Here is a 13744-nt window from a genome sequence, read left to right as displayed (position 1 = left end):
AATAAAATTTTGACAAAATTTTCTATAGAAATAAAATTTTGACAACATTTTCTATAAAAAAAAAACAATTTTGACAAGATTTTCCATAGAAATAAAATTTTGAAAAAAATTTTCTATAGAAATAAAATTTTGAAAAAATTGTCTATAGAAATAAAACTTTGACAAAATTTATAGAAATAAAATTTTGACAAAATGTTCTATAGAAATAAAATTTTGACAACATTTTCTATAGAAATAAAATTTTGACAATATTTTCTATAGAAACAAAATTTTGACAAAATTTTCTATAGAAACAAAATTTTGACGAAATTTTCTATAAAACATTTCTATAAAAAAAATAGCAATTTTCGCTTATTAGTGCAAACTAAAATTATTAAAACATATAAAATTCGATATATTTACAATTCAAGGGTTTCATACTAACTACAAAGATTTGATCAAAATAAATTTTTGGCAAATATTATATGGACCGGTATAAACCAATTTATACATGCTAGATAGATGGCACATACTAACATCATAAATAACACATTTTGTATGATTGTTAGAGGACATACAGTATGTCAAGAAAGTCTTTTGACATTGCCAAATATTTCAAATTCCAGAAATAATTGAAGTAAAAATCGAGTTGTTAATTCGTTTTGAGAAAAATAAAATATGTATAGTTTGCAAAATACATAATAAAATATTTTTTAAAATTAAATTATATTTAATTTTGGAACAAAACATAATTTTTATCGTATTGTCAAAACACTTTCTTGACATACTGTATACGATATCGACAAGTCTTTGCATGGTTGTAAGAGGGCCATAAATTAAAATCACGTACCAAATTTCAACGGATCCGATGAAATTTGCTCTTTTAAGAGGCTTCGGAAGTAGAAACTGGGGATCGGTTTATGTAGGGTCTATAGGTTTATGTGGTCCATTAACTACATATGCCAAATTTCAAGTCGATAGCTTGTTTCCTTCTGAAATTAGCGCGATTTCAACAGACAGACTATTAGAATAATTGTGAAAATGTCTTATAAGTTCATTGAGATTATCGAGATTTAAGAACTGTTGCGCAATCGAAACCAAGAACTAAAAAATTCATAAAAACCGTTTGAAACCATTTGAGTAAGGCTGAATATTAAAAAGACCTCGATGCCTGGGTGTCACTTGCCTACCAGGTTTGGTGTTTTTAATCACTCTACCGGTGGAGCCAGCAAAATCAGTGGTCCATATACAACTTGAAACTGATGTAACGATGAAATTGAGAGGAATGCTAGTTTAAAACTTAAGCTCCTGCGAGGTCAAGATTACATGTGAAATCTCTTACCTGTTTTAGTAACGAAAGTCATATTATCACAACCGCACAAGCCAGATACAAAAAATAGTAAGAATATTGCACCCTCTGTACAAAATATGGAAAAAATTGACATACAACTTTGAATTCAAAGTCAAGTAGTCATTCAAGATGATAATAAAAAAGAAAACCACTAACAAAGAAACAATCAAAAGATTTACTGTTCTTAATTGAGTTCAGTTTTCTTGTTTCTTTTATTGATAATCTTATTGTAATAATTTAAATTTATTGTGTTATCAAATTTGCATTGCAAATATTTTCTTTTCTTCAGTATTTCCTTTTCACATTTGTGATGAATGATAGCTGGACATTTACGTCACGTAAATGTCTTGACCTGCCAATGGACACGATAGGTTTATTATTGAAGGCTATACACGCAAATGGAACATGTTTGTCGCGAAAAATTTCCTTTCTTGCCAAACATGTACATGGCTGAAATAAGATACATAGATTCCGAGAAAATAACATAGTTTCGACAAACATGTTACATGTTTGCAGTCCAAAAATATTATTTTGCTCTTAAAACATGTTTGAGGTTATCATGTTCCTTCTCTGGGTGTTGCTTGATTACAACAGATAGATAGACGGACATCGTTGTAGCGTCTTAGAATTACTCCCTGATCAAGAGTCATAGTCGGAAATCGATACTTCGACAGAATGACAAACTTATTATATCCACTATAGTAGTGGTCCAAATTGGAATTAACTGAGATTTTGATATATATATATAGATATATAGGTTTCATAAACTGATATTTATCTTCTCATGACTAGCTTTTTAATATATCCTAATATTAATTTTATATACGGTTGCCACTCGTGCCAAAAATAATCTACCAAATTTAAAAAATCTATTTCTATGGAAAATTTGTTATTTCTAAAATTTTTTCTCAAAATTTTATTTCTACAGAAAATTTTCTCAAAATTTTATTTCTACAGAAAATTTTCTCAACATTTTATTTCTATAGAAAATTTTATTTCTATAAAAAATTTTTTCAAAATTTTATTTCTATAAAAAATTTTTTCAAAATTTTATTTCTATAAAAAATTTTGTCAACATTTTATTTCTAAAGAAAATTTTGTCATAATTTTATTTCTATGAACAATTTTCTGAAAATTTTATTGATATAAAAAATTGTGTCAACATTTTATTTCTATAGAAAATCTTCTCAAAAATCTATTTCTATAGAAAATTTTATCAACATTTTATTTCTTTAGAAGATTCTTCAAAATGTTATTTTTCTATAGGAAATTCTCTCAAAATTGATTACTTTTGTCAAATTTTGTCAAAATTTAATTTCTAAACATTCAAACACTGAATTTCCATCACACCTTAAGAAGTGATGCAAATTCAGTGCAACGCCCGTTGAAATAGTGGACATCCGTCCTACGACAAGCCCATGTTAAATTCATCGCTTCTGCGTCAATTTGGCACCCTTTCCGGATCCAAAAATAACATTTTCACTACGTTTTTTGGCGACGTTTTTTCGCTGGGCAACAGAGGACAATAATGTTTGTCAAATTTATTTGGGCAAAGCCCTATAGTCTATCAACCAATTATCAGAATAAATTCGGGTAGTTCACTAAACCCAAAGTGAACCGCACTCGAAACTTACCATTCCCTTCCGGAACGTCCATTCAACCATCTTGCAGTCTATAGGGCTTTGCCCAAATAAATATGACAAACATTCTTTTCCTCTGTTGGTTAAGCTACTTTTGTAGTTTAGTCAACGCAATGGTTTTAAAGCTGAGATCAAAACAACAAATATGATTGAAGTACAAATTATTTCTATAGAAAATTTTCTCAAAATTTTAATTTCTATAGAAAATTTTGTCAAAATTTTTTTTCTATAGAAAATTTTCTCAAAATGTTATTTTTATAGAAATTTTTCTCACCAGTTTATTTCAACAGAAAATTTCTCAAAATTTTATTTCTATAGAAAATTTTGTTTCTATTTTATTTCTATTAATTTTGTGAAAATTTTATTTCTATAGAAAATTTTCGCAAAATTTAATTTCTATATAAAATTTTGTCAAAATTTAATTTCTATAGAAAATTTTGTCAACATTTTATTTCTATAGAAAATTGTGTCAAAATTTTATTTCTATACAAAATTGTGTCAAAGTTTTATTTCTATAGAAAATTTTGTGAAAATTTTATTTCTGCAGAAAATTTTCTAAAAATTTTATTTCTATAAAAATTTTCTCAAAATTTAATTTCTAGATAAAATTTTGTCAAAATTTTATTTCTATGGAAAATTCTGTCAAAATTTTATTTCTGTAGAACATTTTGTCAAAATTGTATTTCTATAGAAAATTTTTGTCAAAATTTTATTTCTATAGAAAATTTTGTCAAAATTTTATTTCTATAGAAAATTTTGTCAAAATTGTATTTCTATAGAAAATTGTGTCAAAATTGTATTTCTATAGAAAATTCTGTCAAAATTTTATTTCTGTAGAAAATTTTGTCAAAATTGTATTTCTATAGAAAATTTTTGTCAACATTTTATTTCTATAGAAAATGTTGTCAAAATTTTATTTCTATAGAACATTTTCTCAAAATTTTATTTCTATAAAAATTTTCTCATAATTTAATTTCTAGATAAAATTTTGTCAAAATTTTATTTCTATAGAAAATTTTGTGAAAATTTTATTTCTGTAGAAAATTTTCTAAAAATTGTATTTCTATAGAAAATTTTGTCAAAATTTTATTTCTATAGAAAATTTTGTCAAAATTTTATGTCTATAGATAATTTTGTCAAACATTTTTTTTCTATAGAAAATTTTCTCAAATGAGATTTTCACAAAGCGGAAAATTTAATGCTCTGATGTACTTTAGCACTTCACGAAATTACGCCCTCGTAGAAGAAGAAATTAACTAAAAGTTAAGAAAACAAGAATATACAGCAGTAAGTTCGGCCGGGCCGAATCTTAAATACCCACCACCATGAATCAAATATTAGGGTTTCCTTTGAAATTTCAGGGGGTTTGAGGACAGTTCTATAGAAAATTTTCTTAAAATTTTATTTCTATAGAAAATTTTCTCAAAATTTAATTTCTATATAAAATTTTATTTCTATAAAAAATTGTGTCAAAATTTTATTTCTATAGAAAATTGTGTCAAAATTTTATTTCTATAGATAATTTTGTAAAAAAAAAAATTTATATAGAAAATTATGTCAAAATTTTATTTCTGTAGAAAATTTTGTCAAAATTGTATTTCTATAGAAAATTTTTGTCAACATTTTATTTCTATAGAAAATTTTGTGAAAATTTTATTTCTGTAGAAAATTTTCTAAAAATTGTATTTCTATAAAAATTTTCTCAAAATTTAATTTCTAGATAAAATTTTGTCAAAATTTAATTTCTATAGAAAATTTTGTTAAATTTTATTTCTATAGAAAATATTGTCAAAGTTTTATTTCTATAAGAAATTTTGTCAAAATTTTATTTCTATAGATAATTTTGTCAAAATTTTTTTTCTATAGAAAATTCTGTCAAAATCGTATTTCTATAGAAAATTTTGTCAAAATTGTATTTAGAAAATTTTTGTCAACATTTTATTTATATAGAAAATTTTGTGAAAATTTTATTTCTGTAGAAAATTTTCTAAAAATTTTATTTCTATAAAAAATTTTCTCAAAATTTATTTTCTAGATAAAATTTTGTCAAAATTTTATTTCTATAGAAAATTCTGTCAAAATTTTATTTCTGAGGAAATTTTGTCAAAGTTGTATTTCTATAGAAAATTTTTGTCAAAATTTTATTTCTATAGAAAATTTTGGTAATGTTCCCAATATGTTTAATTTACTTTAGCCGGTGGTGTTGCAGGGAATAAAAACTCTTTGTAGTGTGATAAGTATGTGAATGAAAACTGCGTATATTACTGCAGTTCTATTATTATCTTCAGTCGCATTATGAAGACACGAATTGCTGATTGGGACCCATTATGATAGATAATACCCCCAGTCAATGTTTGTGCTACCGCTGAAATTGCTAAAACTTTGCCCCACTTTCTGACAATCATCACGAAATGCAACCTAGGAAGTATTGTTGAAGAAAAAAATGCTTCTTAAAATTCTACGAGAATTTATTAATAGCCAGCCCCCATGTTTATAAATGTATTCCTTGGCCTATCATTATTTAAGAAACTGCGTAGTTTCAATTGAACTTGTCTTGGGAAGCATAAATTCGCAAACCAAGTTTCTAAAACAAACAAAAAAAAAAGACCCCAAAAGGCAAAACAAATCCAAAGTCCATTTTTATGTACAGCGCTGCATACTGCTTCACTTTTGTTGTGTTTCTGTCACATTTTCTCTCTGATATATTGCTTACGACATAACGAAAATGCATACACACAACTTTACACTGGAGATAAGAAGTTTACTGCACAATATCATTGTATAGTGGGCAAGGTTAGGGAAGATGATTAGGAGGTATATTATGGTTGTGAGTAATAATTTGAACTAATAAATAAAGTATTGAAATAATTTATATAATTTCTCCAAAAAATTGGATTTTTTTGAATTTATGTACACCGAAGAATGAACTACCTCGTGCGAAAGTTGAAATAAATTGTACTCTATATTTTGAGATTTTCACAAAGCGGAAAATTTAATGCTCTGATGTACTTTTTAACTGCACTTCACGAAATTACGCTCTCGTACACTGAAAAAACAGTGAACCCACCAGGAAGAAAACTTTCGGTTAATTTTAGAAAATTTTGAATATTTGTAGAAAATTTTAACTAAACAGTATTACAAACGTTGCCGATGTCATAAAAATAAGTAAATATTTTTCGACAAATACAAGAAAATTTATTAGACATAACTAAGTTTTTTCACTTATTAAAGAAAATTTTGTAGTTTGAAGAAAAAATTGCAAGAAAGTCTTTAGTGACATACGAAGTTCACGATGGACACATTTTTGGTAAAATTTACAAATTTAAAGAAATTCTGAACTATTTTGTGGAAGACACGAATTTAGTTAATCTTTATGCTTCATTTGAGTATATTTTTTTCCTCGGGTTTAGTTAATTTAACTAACGTACACAAAAAAGTTTTAGAGTAAAGAAAACTTTCTCCAAACATAATATTTCTATGAACTAAAATAAAGTTAAATTGGCTTTAGTGAAATAGAGAGTTCACTTTTTTTGAGTGTAGAAGAAGAAATTAACTAAAAGTAAAGAAAACAAGTAACATGTTGGCTGATAAGTGCCCGGTCTGACACATAGATGGTGTCGCTACTATTAAATGCATATTATTTTTATATAGTACCAAACTTCAAATGATTCGTGTCAAAATTTGACGTCTGTAAGTCAATTAGTTTGCATCTTTTGTGAAACAACTTTTGTTATTGTGAAAAAAAAATGGAAAAAAAGGAATTACGTGTTTTGATCAAATACTGTTTTCTGAAGGGAAAAAATACGGTGGAAGCAAAAACTTGGCTTGATAATGAGTTTCCGGACTCTGCCCCAGGGAAATAAACACTAATTGATTGGTATGCAAAATTCAAGCGTGGTGAAATGAGCACGGAGGACGGTGAACGCAGTGGACGCCCGAAAGAGGTGGTTACCGACGAAAACATCAAAAAAATTCACAAAATGATTTTGAATGACCGTAAAATGAAGTTGATCGAGATAGCAGAGGCCTTAAAGATATCAAAAGAACGTGTTGGTCATATCATTCATCAATATTTGGATATGCGGAAGCTCTGTGCAAAATGGGTGCCGCGCGAGCTCACATTTGACCAAAAACAACAACGTGTTCATGATTCTGAGCGGTGTTTGCAGCTGTTAACTCGCTCCATCACTACACTCCTGAGTCCAATCGACAGTCGGCTGAGTGGACAGCGACCGGTGAATCGTCTCCGAAGCGTGGAAAGACTCAAAAGTCCGCTGGCAAAGTAATGGCCTCTGTTTTTGGAATGCGCATGGAATAATTTTTATCGATTATCTTGAGAAGGAAAAAACCATCAACTGTGACTATTATATGGCGTTATTGGAGCGTCTGAAGGTCGAAATCGCGGCAAAACGGCCCCATATGAAGAAGAAAAAAGTCTTGTTCCCCCAAGACAACGCACCGTGCCACAAGTGGCAAACATTCATGAATTGAGCTTCGAATTGCTTCCCCACCCACCGTATTCTCCAGATCTGGCCCCCAGCGACTTTTTCTTGTTCTCAGACCTCAAAAGGATGCTCGCAGGGAAAAAAATTGGCTACACCGAAAGAATTCTTTTCGTTAATTTTACGAAGGATTCTTCATTAACTATTCATTTTCGTAAATTTTACGAAGAACATTTTACGAATATACGAAACTTCTACGAAAAATTCTACATTAACTTTTCTTCGTACAAAGTTCGTACTTTTAACGAAACTTTCTTCATATTTCATGAATTTTGAGAAGAAGTTTTTACGAATATTTTACGAAACATTCTGCGTTAAAATTTCTTCATAAAAAGTACGAAACATTTTCTTTGAAATAACGAAGAAGTTTCATTGAAGTTGTAAAATTTCCGTTCGCGCCATTAAATTGTCTTTTATAATGTGCTTGAGTGTATTCCTTTATTCTATTTTTTATGCAAGTCTATGCTACTTCTCATTTGAGTGATAGCGCGCTATGAATAAAAGTGAAGCAATAAAACTAAAAATTATTCAAAAACTTAAGATGTAAAGTAGTGATGTCATTTTTCACACTTGCAACTACAACCAACTGCACTTTCGGCTATAATTTTTTTTCTAAAAGTTCGACCATTTTTCAAAAAAAAGTACGAAAGTTTTTCATAAAAAGTACGAACATTTTTCATAAAAACTACGAAAATTTTTCATAAAAATTACGAAATATTTTCATAAAAAGAACGAAATTGTTTCATAAAAAGTACGAAGATTTTTCATAAAAAGTACGAAGATTCTTCATAAAAAGTACGAATTTTTTTCTTACAAACTACGAAAATTTTGGAAGAACTTTTCTTCGTAAAAAGTACGAAATAGTTCGTACTTTTAATGAATAGTTTCTTTGGTTGTAAAACAATGGCAAATTTCGTACTTTTAACGAAATTTTTCGTTCTTTTTACGAAGAAAATTCTTTCGGTGTACAATGAAGAGGTGATCGCCGAAACTGAGGCCTATTTTGAGGCAAAACCGAAGGAGTACTACCAAAATGGTATCAAAAAATTGGAAGATCGTTATAATCGTTGTATCGCTCTTTAAGGGAACTATGTTGAATAATAAAAACGACATTTGACAACAAAAAAAAATGTGTTTTTCTTTGTTAGACCGGGGACTTATATACAGCAGTAAGTTCGGCCGGGCCAAATCTTAAATACCCACCACCATGAATCAAATATTAGGGTTTCCTTTGAAATTTCAGGGGGTTTGAGGACAGTTCAACCAATACACTTCGCGAAGATAAATTTAAAGATTTTACCGATGAAGACTATATCAGATTCTGGATTTATAAGAACTATTTTTGTTTGAGTTTTAGAGGAATCATTAACATCCCTTGTAAGTGTGCAAGAAAATTATAAAATAACGTCTTGATTTGAAATCTTAAATCTGTAGATTTTCACCCGAGAAGTAAAATCTGGAAATTTTACATTGAGTTTCGAGCAATTTTCATGATCAGTACGCATTCTATACCCTACTACCAAATGGACCGCTAAAAACTTAATCCGATACACGTTTTTGTGAGCCAGAATATTTACAATTTCCGGCAAATCGGATAAAAACCAAGGAGTTAAATCGGGAGATCGTTCTTACGGGGGCTATACTAAAATATGGACCGATACTCACCGTTTTCGGCACACCTCTTTATGGCCCGAAAATACCTCTAGATTTCCAATTTCAAGCAAATAGGATAAAAACTTCGGATTCTAGAAGCCCAAGAAGTAAAATCGCGAAATCGGTCTATATGGGGGATATACCAAAATATGGACCGATACTCACCATTTTCGGCACACCTCGTTATGATCCTAAAATACAATTTCAATTTCAGGCAAATTTGATAAAAACTACGGTTTCTATAATCCCAAGACCCCAAATCGGGAGGTCGGTTTATATGGGGACCATACCAAAACATGGACCGATACTCACCATTTTCGGCACACCTTTTATGGTTCTAAAGTACCTCTCGATTTCCAATTTCAGGTAAATTTAATAAAAACTACGGTTTCTATGAGCCCCAGAAGTAAAATCGAGAGATCGGTCTATATGAGGGCTATACCAAAACATTGACCGATACTCACCATTTTTGGCACACCTCTTTATGACCATAAAATACGTCTAGATTTCAAATTTCAGGCAAATTTGATAAAAACTACGGTTTCTATAAACCCAATAAGTAAAATCGGGAGATCGGTATAAATGGGGGCTATACCTAAACATGGGCCGATACTCACAATTTTTGGCACACCTCTTTATGGTCCTAAAATACCTCTAGATTTCTAATTTTAGGCAAATTGGATAAAAACTACGGTTTCTATAAGCCCTAGACCCCAAATCGGGTGGTCGGTTTATATGGGGGCTATATCAAAACCGATATAGCCCATCTTCGAGCTTGACCTGTCTGCAGACAAAAGACGAGTTTGTGCAAAATTTCAGCACGATTGCTTCATTATTGAAGACTGCAGTGTGATTACAACAGACAGACGGACATGGTTATATCGTCTTGGAATTTCTCCCTGATCAAGAATATATATATTTTATATTGTCGGAAATCGATATTTCGATTAGAGGTGTGCACGTGACACGAAATTGTCGTGACTCACGAAAATTTTCGTGATTTGTGAGTCACGCTCATGACAACAGCGTGAGTGTGCGTGTTAACAAACCAAAATGTCGTGCGTGAGCGTGAGTCACGAAAATAATATATTCGTGAGTGTGCGTGAGTAATGAATTACACTCACGAAAATATTCCTGCTTACCAACATACAACGCTTAAGAGTTAAATTCAATTACAATTTTAGTGACACCTGGGATGTTACGAGGTTAATAACACTCTCGATTTTAATAATGCTCATGTTTTCAGACACTTCGGTAAGGTAAATTAATCATAAAATTATTCGTGAGTCACGATATTTTTCGTGAGTCACGGTATTTTTCGTGAGTCACGACGTTTTCGTGCGTGAGTACAAATTTTCTTTTCGTTAGTGTGCGTGAGTCCTACGTGAGTATGATTTTTCAGTCCTGAGTGTGCATGAGCTTGAGTAAACATTACTCACGTGCACACCTCTAATTTCGATGTGTTACAAACGGAATGATAAACTTATTATATCCCCCCTCACCATTCTATGGTGGTGGGTATAATAATTGTCCGCCGAGGAATAGGCAAATTTATATCGGCTTAACCATTAGCCGCCGTCGCCGCCGAAGGCAAAAATTTAGTGTCAGCTGCCGCCGACAAAACCGGTCGGCTTCATTCTCTGATTCTGGGTCGTGGTGAAATTCTGAGCTTATCTAGCGATGTCCGTCCGTCCATCTGTAGAAATCATGTCAATTTCCGAACGAAATTTGAAATTTGGCACAAGTACTTCTTATTGAATTGGTATTGCAAATGGGCCCTATTTTAGCTATAGCCCCCATATAAACCGACCCCCAGAACTGATTTTCGGAGCATTTTGGATGTGAAAATTCCACCCGAAAATTCCATTATTGAAGTAAAAATTTCACCCGGTTGAAATTTTATTGGTCTAACAATCATTCAAACTTTGGTCCATATGGGTTCGATCCACTGATTTGGCTTCCGGAGGCTCTTGAAAGTGCAAATTTCACCCGATCCGGTTGAAATTTGGTACAACTACTACAAGTTGGGAATCCAAACAGATTTTTTAGAAACGTTTGTTTTGCTGGGAGGAAAATGAGAAAAATGAGAAAAGATCTCTTATTTATGGCCTTGTCTGAACAACGTGTCGTAGTATTTGTTTAACCCCTTCTAAACATAGGTTAGGAATTGAACCCACGAACACTCTTATGAAATTCCAGCACACTATCCTGCAAACCAATCCTGCTTTTTGACTTTCGTATGTAAACTTTTCTTGGATAGTTTACTATCAGCAAATTGCATATTATCTACTTTTTTATTGTGGTTGTGGTTTTCATCTCAAGTTTTGTTTTTATTTACATTTTTTGGCCTACACCACCATGACAGCATATAGTGGAAACTCTGTCGCCGGTGCTTGCGTTTGCATTGGATTTAACCATCACAAGCCATTGGTTTACATTGAGCGTTGACGCTTTCGCATATTAGTTGCGCGCGCTGCTGCAACTGAATATACTGTCCGAAACAACTAATTCCGCAGAGTGCACTTGGAACAAAGTCCAAAGTCCAATTGAATTGCAGTTGGTTTAAATAGGAGGTAGTTGTACGCCTATGCTAACAGCCGGCATATTTTTCTTATTTTTTGCTCTTCTGTGTGTGTGTTTTTTTTTTTAGATTAAATGAAGTCACTCACATGCTTGCTGTCGGACATGTGCCCCACAACGGTGTACTATAGAAAACAAGATATGAGACCAATTTGTTTTTGAGTCAAGAAAAATTCAAAATTCAAAAAAACACAAATACAAAGCATCATTAATAACACAATTGTTTTATTATTGTTTTTTTTACAAAAATATTTTCTAAAAAATTTGTTTTGCTTAATATTAGAGGATATACTGTATATAAACTCATTGAGACAAAAAAGGATTTATACAACCAGAGAAGGAATATGATCACCTCAAATGTTTTTCAAGATAATAATGTTACTTTTGCACGGGCAACATAAAATTTGTTTGTCGCAACTATTTTATTTTCTCTGAATTTTTTATATGTTTGGCAGAAATAAACAATATTTTAGAAACAAACACGTTCCGTGTTCTCCTTGAAAAAGTAACATTATGCTGTGTGTTGCAAATTCCGACTATTTGTATATTAAATTATTCATTTTTCAAGTCATATTAAACTTTTTTAAAATACAGTCGAACACGGTTATACCCTCCACCATTGTATGGGGGTATATTAACTTTGTCATTCCGTTTGTAACACATCGAAATATTGTCTAAGACCCCATAAGGTATATATATTCTGGGTCGTGGTGAAATTCTGTCTCGATCTAAGCATGTCCGTCCGTCCGTCTGTTGAAATCACGCTAACTTCCGAACGAAACAAGCTATCGACTTCAAACTTGGCACAAGTAGTTGTTATTGATGTAGGTCGGATGGTATTTCCAATGGGCCATATCGGTCCACTTTTACGTATAGCCCCCATATAAACGGACCCCCAGATTTGGCTTGTGAATCCTATAAGAGTAGCATATTTCATCAGATCTGGCTGAAATTTGGTACATGCACGCACAGAAAAACCATGTTTGGACATGGTTGCCGCATTCATTTAATGCTTATCTAGAGCATGTAATTTCCGCGAAAAACATGTATTTTGTCTTTGTAAAAATAGTTTTCGAGCGGAGAAAAATGTATGGTGGCAATAAGCATTTGAATGGTTCTCAAATACCGCAAACATGTTCTATCATTTAAATGATAGAATTTGAGACCATTAAATGGTCGGGAAAATCATGTACCTGACCATTCAATTTTTTCACTTTTTTACAGGGAAAAAAGTATTTTTATAGGTTAAGTATAGACATGTCTAGAACCAATACATTTTTTCGTGACCATTTAATTTTTAACTTTTTTGCAGCGAAAACAATTTTATAAAAACATTGAGCAGGTACACACGATTTTCATTTTGCGCGTCAGTCATGTGTTGATTGTTTCTTGGAATGGACGGAGAATACGGATTTACTGTGTTTTGTGTTAATTTATTTATTCAGAAGTGGCACGTGGTTTTATGTGAACACAAAAAAGGAAAGTGTAATTGAAAAAACTGTACCTGTTTTTGTTCAGCATTTGATATATGGTATAATTTATTTTTATTTGCAGTTACATGATGTCTGCGTTGGTACATTTGATGGGCACGAAGTAAATAAATATGGAATGATTACTTAAATATTGTTGAAATTGAACCAAAATAGAGTGTGTACAAATATGGGATGTTTGCTTGCACGACATTATAAATACAAATAAACAATGAATTAGTTTATAAATAAATAAAAACAAATAAAAAAAGTTAATATTGTGTTTTCTTTTCTCAAGTGGCGTCCTTTTTTCGACGATGAAAAAAGTGACCACGTTCTTTTAACTAGAAGAAAAGAATTTTTAATGAATACCATAACATTTTAAATCGTGACCATTGTCTTTTCATTCAAACAAAATTCATTTTATCAATATAATAACATTTTAGATGAGGACAATTATATTTTTCTTAGAACCATGTTCACTGAGCCAACATGGTTGCAGGTTAAAATGTTACATGGTCGCCGCAAAAATAGCTCCTATCATATTATTTTGCTCTTCGAATATGATTG

General features: G+C 31.0%; 1 protein-coding gene across 8 annotated transcripts in view; it reads left to right on the top strand.

Moving 5' to 3' along the window:
- Positions 1 to 13744, top strand: part of Wwox (WW domain-containing oxidoreductase) — a 52472-nt gene that overhangs the window by 22164 nt on the left and 16564 nt on the right. Inside the window, exons 2-3 of one of the 8 annotated variants that reach the window (XR_012719705.1) lie at positions 11491 to 11698; positions 11776 to 11925. The exons of the other annotated variants lie outside the window; for them this stretch is intronic. The gene's annotated coding sequence lies outside the window, so the exon portion shown is untranslated. Of the gene's footprint in view, positions 1 to 11490; positions 11699 to 11775; positions 11926 to 13744 lie in introns of those variants that run through there. 8 annotated transcript variants of the gene reach the window in all.

This window comes from Haematobia irritans, chromosome 2 (assembly GCF_050003625.1).
Source record: "Haematobia irritans isolate KBUSLIRL chromosome 2, ASM5000362v1, whole genome shotgun sequence".
NCBI lineage: Eukaryota > Metazoa > Arthropoda > Insecta > Diptera > Muscidae > Haematobia > Haematobia irritans.
Note: the sequence above shows the minus strand (reverse complement) of the source record. Positions and strands in the feature narration are given on the sequence as shown.